Consider the following 10,155-nt stretch of genomic DNA (forward strand, 5'->3'; position numbering starts at 1 on the left):
TAATTACTCTATGTAGAAAATAAAAGTAGGGTCCAATAGTGAATTTACAACAAAGTAACAAACAAATTAGTAACAAAGTAAACCGAAAAACATGTTGTATTTGGGATGTCCATGACGATCAAAATGAACCTTTATAGATATTGACAATTATAGTTTTTTTATAAAAGGAAAATTGAAAATATGTGAATTGTTACACAAATATAATTTACACATTACGTCATTACGTCAACAGACGCTATTTTCATTTAAATATAATACAATTAACAAATACCAACATAAATAAAAAGAACCAACATATTTATAAACTCATGATGAACACTGAAATATGTGCTTTAATGATTGTTGCTATACATCCATTCAAGGAAGTCATTATAAATTAGTTATTATCAAAATCATACCTGTATAAATAATAAAATGCAAATGATGAATAAAACTCTGTCACTTTTTGTTTGTTGAACAAATAATGAAATTTCATGTAAGGACTACTTGTAAAAAGATACATGAATCTGCGTTCTAAATTAAAATGTTTTCAATCCAATGTACGAAACATCTCGTCATTCGTCGATGTGTTGTTATGATTTAAGAATTTTTTGCAAAGTGCCTGTTCATACTACTGAGAATAATAAACAAACTGAAACAAATACTTTGGTGTATAAATTTAAATTTCAAAGTAACTCTCCGGTAATGGTAAATACCTTTAATTAAAGTAATTAATCCAGATATTTACGGTCGCTCTACCCCTGCCAAATTATATTTTGTTCTGTATATACCTATTTATTCCTTGTACATTTGTATATAAAAGGTAGGTAAGTATACATTAAAAGACCAGTCGGTTATTACAATACGTTGTTTGTGAGAGCTGGTGTCAGTATTAAACTATATTCATACCGCCCATTGCCCAAGAGCAATGTGGTTAAAAAATAAGTATGGCGTATTACCTATATTATATCCGTTTTAACTTCTTTCATTTCTATGAAACTAAATCAGCAAGCATTTGTAACAAAATATTGTTTTATTATCAGAATATACTTTAAGACAACCAATTTCCAACATAATATTCAAACTCAATATTTTTTCACAAAACACGTGCGAAAGAACATTCTAACAATATCGGCGAAAATGGAAAAATCTTTTCTTGACATTACACATCAATCAGAATATGTCTATAACTTGTTATGAAATTTGACACTCATGTTGTACGTAGGCCTAGTCCTTATGAATTCTCAATCTTTTTACACCCTTTAGGACTAAAAATGAACCATTTTATCCTTATTTAGTTCCAGTAAAAAATTTAATAAAAATATTTAAAGAGAGTCTGGGTTATGAAAATGCTGTCTCAGTTTCTGTTATTGTAGCATAAATATGTTATTGTTATTAGAACATGATGAACAGATACACTTTATTGTTGCCACGAAAAGATTACAATAGTACCTAAACTCAGCAAATAGAAAAACTACAGGAAAAAACTCACATAGCGAAAACAATGAACGAAGTTATCGCTAAGAGCGATTTCTTCCAGGAAACCAGTAGATGGAGAGGAATAATATAATATTTATTCAGTGGTATATCAATTTGTGATGATTGTACGTCACGTACATAGTCTCGTGATCGTGATCGAACCCAACTACTATCTGCGATGTGAAAGAAAGTAGCAGGCAATCAAAATATTTTCAACCAATGTCAAAAAAAGAAAGTTCTCACTTATTTCGAATGTATTTTTTTATGCTTTACACTCATAACTCTGTTCGTTCTAAACCGATTTAAAAAATACGTTTTTTATTCGAAGAGATACACTTATAGATTAGTGCCATAGAAAATTTATTAAAATTGGTTCACTATTTTAGTTTTTAAATAAAAATAACTGGGTTTATCTTAATTAAGTCGATATTTTTATTCAAAAGATTTTTATTTATTTATTTATTTACTATTATATAATAATACCTATGGTTTACAGAGCATATACTCCAGTACACTATAGGTAGGCAATGGGTAAATTACATAAAAATAATTACCAACTTCAATCTACAAAATAAATAAATTAAGGACTTAACAAATTATAAGTGACAAATGTATTTAATATACAACTATACAATAGTAAATTATAAAACGTTACTAAAACGTCTAAGTAAATGTTGCACTCATATTTAACAATCCACTGTTATTTGTAGTTAAACCTTCTAATCACGTTACAAATTTTATACAAATATTAAATAAAAAGGGTCTTAATAAACAACACAATATAGATATGTAATAGGTATCTACTTCAAATAGATGGAATAGGATAATAATTCTAAATTAGAACGCCTATCCCTTCTCGTAACTTATTTATATATAATAACAACATAATTTCATACAATGTCGGAACAAAACACATATTCGCAGTATACAAAGAAAATCCCTTCGTCCCAACACATAAAACCAGCCGTAATTAAAGATAATTGTTGCAATTATCACATAATAATGAGTTAAGTCGACGAAGACTACAATTACAATGAATTGCGATTTTTCAAAATCGCGTGCAATGATAATATAAACATTGTAGTTCTTTATCGTTGTCATATAGAGTGTTAATTTATTAATCAATCATAATTTTCAAAAATATTTTGAAAAGCTTACTGTTACTGGATTCTGGAGTCCAGTATTATATTTCCAATTACGCAATGAAAACGAAAACAGATTCTCGCTCAGTTCCTTGATGTTATAATTAAATATAAAATCATTGAGTTAGCAGGGATAGATATCGATATTTCATATAACAAATATATAAACAGGTAAAAGTCCGAGCCCTATTAGGAGCCATAAAGGATTAACTTCCTCAGTCTCAGTAAAATTTTAATAATACTATAATTTATTATAAATAGATATATTTTAAAATTGTTAAATATAGTTCTAAACTGATAGTTACTTTTATATGGATACATCAATGAAAAATTAATAAATTTTTATGAAAAAATTACTATTAAAAATTTATTTGAAACTATATAATAAATCCTAATATATTTCTCTTCATATCTCAATATTGATAGTAATGTTAACCCCATAATCCCACACCATACCTGTCCTATTTTTGCCATGAAGCTGCAATGCTGGATGAGTCGCTTGTTATGTTATTGTTTTGTACGACAGGATTGCCACTCCCTGCCCTGTTTTGAACTGACCTCAGCTCGTCAATGCCTATATTTGCGTGCGGCATTTGCGTGTCTTTTTAGCGTGTTTAGATATCACATGTAAGTGTAGTAGTGATAGTTATGGTTCACACCACTTTTATATGAAGTGCCCGGGATGTAGCACATAATTAAACATTAAGCAAGAAAGCAGTTAGATAACCTCTAACACACATAAAGTAAATATTTGCATTCTCAAGTACAAGAACACATGATTAGTACTATGATTCGCACAGTGTACTCTAACATCAACGATCAACTTAGATGGGAAGTTGATCGTGTTTATATAGGCAACGATTGCCCTTTCAATCAGGTGAGCCGCCAGTTTGTCAGCCACTCTCACCAAATTAATCTGAAATTTATACTAAGTAATTAAAATAATATTAGTGTAGGTTTCGAACAGATCCGAATTCACGACACAGGTCCCTGATTTCATGTCGAGATTAAGTTTTATTATTTAGAAATGAAGAAAAATAATATTTTGATACATGAGAACTTCAGTTTAGGTACTTATTATTTGTCTACATGTGTAGCTGCTTCTCGCAATTCACATACAGAATCATATTATCTCCCATAAGATATAATCAGAAATAAAGTAGTTTAGTAAAAAGATTTTTAGTAATTAATCCTACATATTGCCGTTAAAATACAATTTTACAACTATTAAATTACTAGCCTCGACATACTTACCCAATTGATTAAACAACGTTTCAAATTATACTTAATCAAATGATTTGAATAACTAATTGAATCCTTTTATTAATATAGACTTTAGATACTTAAGGAATGTCAATTAGTTGATTCTATTCCGGTCGGAGTTCGCGAACGGACAAAAAACTCAGCTGTTACTTTCAAATAAATTGAAATTTTAATAAGCAGTTCAGAATTTTAGGTGAATACTAAATGGCCATTAGCATAATTATTTTATAATAATATAATAATATGAATGAAAAATGCTCACGCCTATAATTTCAAATAGGCGTGAGCATTATACAATAATAATCTCTCAAGTTGGAGCAAACAATACTGATTTACAAAATTTTATTATATCTATTGATTAATTCGCTTCGTAATTTTACGCTAATTAAAACATAGTGAAACTCTATAAAAGTTTATGATTGAATAAAGATAAGGAAACAGTATCAATTTAGAAGAAAATGTTTGATGTTTAAGTAGAAATGAAAAATTGTTTCTAGCTCGTATTGTATTGTAGCTAGCTCTAAGTGCTTTTGACACTCGCCTCTGCACGCGTTCCGTTTAACAGCAAGGGTTATCTGCGGATAACAGTTATTGATCATTTAGGAAAAAAGCAAAATATACATACAAGCACTATAATTTTTAATTTAGTGTTAGCACATAACACAATTGTGTAATAACATATATACAATAGCAACAAATATTAGTTTTAAACGAAAGTTTCTAAGATTTTCTTACCACTTATTTCCCACTATTTCCACTGCCACCTTATGAAAGCGAGTAAAGCAATTGAAATCCAACAACGAAGGCAATACTGGTTTGAAAAGTGCATCAGTATACTTTTATAAGAAGGCATCGACAGTTTGTTATGAGGTGACGCTTAAAGTTATTCAATATTCAACTTTACTACTTACAACATAAGGAGTGACTAAGTAGCTTGATCTAGCTGTGTGGAATACAAATCGAGTTGCAATTTCTCTCAATAGCTCACGATACTTAGATTGTATAATGACTGTTTATAGTCTACAAAGGTAAAAGAATATTTAAAAAACGAGGCGAAAGATACCTACTAGACTGATACCTACTAATATAATATAAAATTAATAAAGCAATAAAAATGTCCAAATATAAATAATCCCTCATCTTCTATACTATAATAATGCTAAAACTGCACTTTGTATGTATATTAAATATTTTTTTTAAAATTTAATAAACCCAAAACTTTTTAATTTATTATTGCATATGTGTGTATCTTTGTGTTTGAGTATCACGCATAAACCCGCTGATTGATTTAATGAAACATTCAATAATGTATTGCGTAAGGGTTTGGGAAGGATCTAAAATTACTTATCATCACACTGTTCCATACAAAAGCGGAGTAGTAAGAAATTATTTTTTATAATATGCATCTCGTGATGACTAAGGACCAATTGTGTTGAAATTTTAACATTATATTTAGTTTAATATAATGAACATGGTGATACATAGGCAAAAAAGAGTTAATAAAATTAATGCAAAAAAGAAATAAAATTAGTTTTGTTCGTAATAAGGCTAATACCATCTATTATCATGTAGAAATTGCAATTCCAAACAACAAAAATCGAAATATCACACATCAAAATTAATATCTATACTATAAGTGAATGTACAAAAGCATATAAATAAATAAATAATTTGAAAAAGAAACAAAAATGAAAATTATTTCTTCTACATCTATAAATTCCGACCTGAAAGTAAGGTTTTGCTAATATCTAATACGACAGACACTAGGTTCCCTCTTTCTACTCTGTAAGGAATCTGGCTTGGAGACAAATACATAGTGTAATGAAAATCATACGCTGATTGCTAAGCAGCTACAGCAATGCAACCAATTAATTACACAAATTTGTTTTTTTTTTTCAGTCCACTTTACTTACCTACTTACTTTAGTAACATGCGAACGAAGTCGCGGGTACATCTAATATCATATAAACATGGGCCTCATAGTGTAATTATAAAGAATTTTAAAATTTTGATAAATTCGTCCCAATCTAACCCCCTAAAGTGCAATACTAGAACGCTAGAGATATTGTGAATGTCTACATACGATGCAAGTTGCAAATCCTCTGGGGTACTTAGTTCACTTTTCTACCATTAATATGTAGGGTACCTCTGGGATATAGAACAAAGTGCCTTGTGTATTTAGTAGACGAAGTCACAAGCAAAAGATGGTAATAAATAAACAGGAACTTCTGTGCAGTGTTGTCGACGCAACAAAGGAAACCTGGAAAAATATTTTCTGAATTCGATACTTTCATTCACCGATTATCTTTTATATAACTAGTTTTTACTCACATCTTTCAGGACCAGGATATATTAAAAATTAGCGTACGTCCTTGTCTATCCCGAAAAGCTATGTGTATTATTATTTCCAGGATGTGTATTACGGATGTATTAAGGATATAATGTGTATAGTAAGGATAACCCTGGATAATTTTAATTTAAGAGACTGTATTAGTTCATTATATCTTAAAAATAACTATCCAATCTATTTCTGTACAGTCTTGACTAAGATATATATCAAAGATATATAAGGCATAAATTAGTGCCAAGGTATGAATACACATAATTACTTATTTCACAAAAATCACTACGTTTTCTATAAAAAAAAAAGGTTGATAAGAAATTCAAAAAGTTGCTCATCACCTCTACATATATATAGATGGTTTATATGCGATAAGTATACTAACGAAATCGCGGGTAAAAATTAATAGACTTATAAACTGTGAAAATATTTTATGGAATGGACTAAACAAAAAAGTCTACTATTTAATATTTCTAGAAATAAATGAGTTAACACAAAAAAATATAACATTCACACAATACACATGTGTGTAAACAAATTGAAAACCTCTAGCTTTTTTAATTGCTTAAGAACTAATTGCATTATCACAGCTGGCGGCACACTAAGAACTCAGATCGTGTATACTTAGAATACATGAATGTTTTGTGTTGGAATAGTTCCACGTATCATACAGATTTGTAACAATATTTCTAATATTTTTTCTTTTAATATCAGCCGTTAACTATCCACTGCTGAACATAAGCATTCTCCGTAGTAACTACTAAATCCGTAAAAACTCAAGGAGAGTTTTGCCAGTAATTGCCACGCTAGGAAGGCGGGGTAGCAACTGTAGTAAGGATTTTAGTGATGTTTTAAGTAGGACACTGTTGCTTATCACTGGACCATTAGGTCCCCTTAGTCGCCTCTTATGACACTCACGGGAAAGGAAGGGGTGGCCTATTCTATACTGGGACCACACTGCGACCATATTTTTTCTTTTACATTACACAAAATATAAGGCATAGATGTAACTGTTATTTTACGTCATTGATAAAACTCCGGTATACAAATAAAACTGCTACCAAATAAATGTACTATACTATATTGTCATTTTGCCAAGACACTGAAATAATAATAATATACACTTTTACGTAATACACTTCTAGCTATGATAATAACTTATGTATATAGTGAATTTATAAAAGAACGAAAAAAATTACATTCTTAGATCGCATGCTATTCTAATAAATCTATTCTTTTGCCATCTGCCCATTTATTTCTTTACCCTACTCTTTATATCTCTTAAACATAATGTAATATTGTAATAAAAAAGGTAAAAAATACTCCGAAAATGAATCCAGGAATTGAAACCAACTAATACCATTCTGAGACACCACTATAACTTGCATACACTTACGCGCAATTAACATATACTCTCTCTCTCTTTAGTTGTACACTCTTGACAGAGAGGTCGTAGTGTTCATGATTATAGTGGATTGTCGATGAGACTCTTCTTCGCAATTAAGGTGCTCGCAATGTATCTCCATTTATTTCTACTTACGGCCGATCGAGAGAATCTCACAACAGATTGATGTGTGATCGTTTTGATAAGGTCAATCTATCGTAATGGTGAGAATCGAGAGACAAACCCTAGCCACATTAAATATTTTATTTTAACCGGTACATCACTTTTTTAATTATTTGATAATGTGGTTAAATACCTATGTGAGCTGTCCCTGTGTTTATTGCATTTTTTTAGATGTTTTCTGAGTATAAATTATATCTTCTTTGAAAATAAATCATTGCTTTCATATAAGGTTCTCTGTAAGAGATTCATGTATATATATTTGTCTATATCATTTCATATTTATTCTCTTTTACCATAGTAAAACATATTCTAATTTCTAATTATCATTGCATATTTTGCATACATTTTACATGCAATACATCATAAATAAATAAATAATCCTGTACTGGACGGTGTAATAAGCGGACGCCAATGCCTTCTTTGTCTATTAAAATCCTCTTTTTCAATGTTTTTGCGGTACTATTCCCTTCGAAGTGCCTCTTACAGTTGGAACTAAAACTCTTCAGTGCTCATTTTCTGAGCCGAACGTACCTACTGTTTAAGATTTATAAAAAATAATCTTGTAGTATTATCATTGCATTTATTGTTTTTAATTGTCTATTTCTTATTCTCTACAAAATAAGACCTTTTTTCGTCGGTTCTTTTTACGTTCTCTGTCGTTTAATATTCATAATAAGCTTAAAATTAAATACCTATCTGTAACAGCTAACATTGATATATTCATTGATCGGGATAAAAATTAGCCAATATCCTTCTCTATTCCATATGATACCTACACATATGCAAAATTCTATAATAATTAAATAAAGAGTTAAGGTGCTAAAAAGTAACAAACAAATTTATTTTCATGTTTATTAATATAAACATAATATTAATAATTAAAAAAAATTTAACCTTACAAAAAAATCACCAAAAACGGTCACCAGAGAGGTTTAGTCGCTAAATGCTTAATTTACAAAATGGCAACTAATTTTATAAAGGACTAAGTGTGAAAAGGCTATTTCGATAAATTCTTATAATGTCTTATTCTCTTTAGGACTAATTCTTAAAACACGTAATCAACAAACATTTTTTTTAAATAAAGAATAAATGGTGTCGGCTAGATTCCACCTCAAACCACAATATAAATAAGTTTCTTGTAAATTAGTCAGCTATTCAAGACAACTTCCTTTTTCCTCAATGTACAGGCATTACTACTTTAAACGGTTTTCACTGGCTACATTCAAAGAGTAGGTCTGCGTTTCTTTTTTATTTTATGTTCTGTGGAAATTGTTTTAAACTATACGCTTCGTCTTGTTAAATTTGTTGTCTACTACAAAATCAACTAAAGTATAGACTCTGATCTTATTCTACAATATCCGTATGTTCTACAGTGTACAGTGTGTATTTTAACACTTATTTTAATAATATAATATTATATTTACTTAAAAACATATATACACATTATCATATAATTAATCAATTTTCATATCGTGACTGTAAGTAATAATGCTTTGCGAAACATAATTAATTGAAACAAACTAATATTGCCGGAGATTGCTTAACAAGATTAGTATAATAATGATTTTAAAAAGGAATCGTGCATCTCGATTTACTATTAGTGAAGAAATATTGTAAAAAAAAAAAATCAGTTAATATTCTATGGTTTGTTAAATGTGACTCAATATATATATATATATCTATTTATTCGAATGTCAGTTGGTAAAGCAATTCTATCAGTGATAATAAAAACATAAGACTATATTATTTTTATCGTAATAAATTACATCTCATATTTTGTTTTGTAACATAAAATTAAACTGACGGCCCACCAGATGAAAACATGTAACTGTCATCTCTACACTTGAATGGGACATCACAATACACTATGATCAGCTATGACACGAATGAAATTCCTCACCCGATGTCATACTCGAGAACAAGTTTAAAATGTTCCTCACTCTTCAAACATAAACACAGCGGCTCAACGATAAGCAAATGAACGAGTGACACATACTTTTTTTTTAATGGGTGATAATGAAATGGTTACCTCGCCTGCGCTAACGGTATACGCTGACGGGGCACCAGTGAGAGATAATAGGTGACGATGAAAACAGGTCAATTAGCCCATCATGACGAATTACACTAGAATTAACCATGACGGTTTCCAGGGGGAACCACGCGGAGGTCGAGCCGATAGGATGTATTATTACCAATGGTGCAGTTAGACCCCATTACTAACAATCCCTTTCCCCCCAGTGAGACATACGCCATACCACGTAGACCACGTACTTATAAACCCTTTCTCTCTCTCTCTTTCTCTCTCTCTCTCTCTCTCTGTCTTTATGTATGTGTGTGTGTGTGTGTGTAGGTAGGCATTATATGTTTTTTTTTATTATTAGAAC

The sequence above is a fragment of the Galleria mellonella genome, unplaced genomic scaffold (genome assembly GCF_026898425.1).
Source record: "Galleria mellonella isolate WM207_F2 unplaced genomic scaffold, CSIRO_AGI_GalMel_v1 utg172, whole genome shotgun sequence".
Classification (NCBI taxonomy): domain Eukaryota; kingdom Metazoa; phylum Arthropoda; class Insecta; order Lepidoptera; family Pyralidae; genus Galleria; species Galleria mellonella.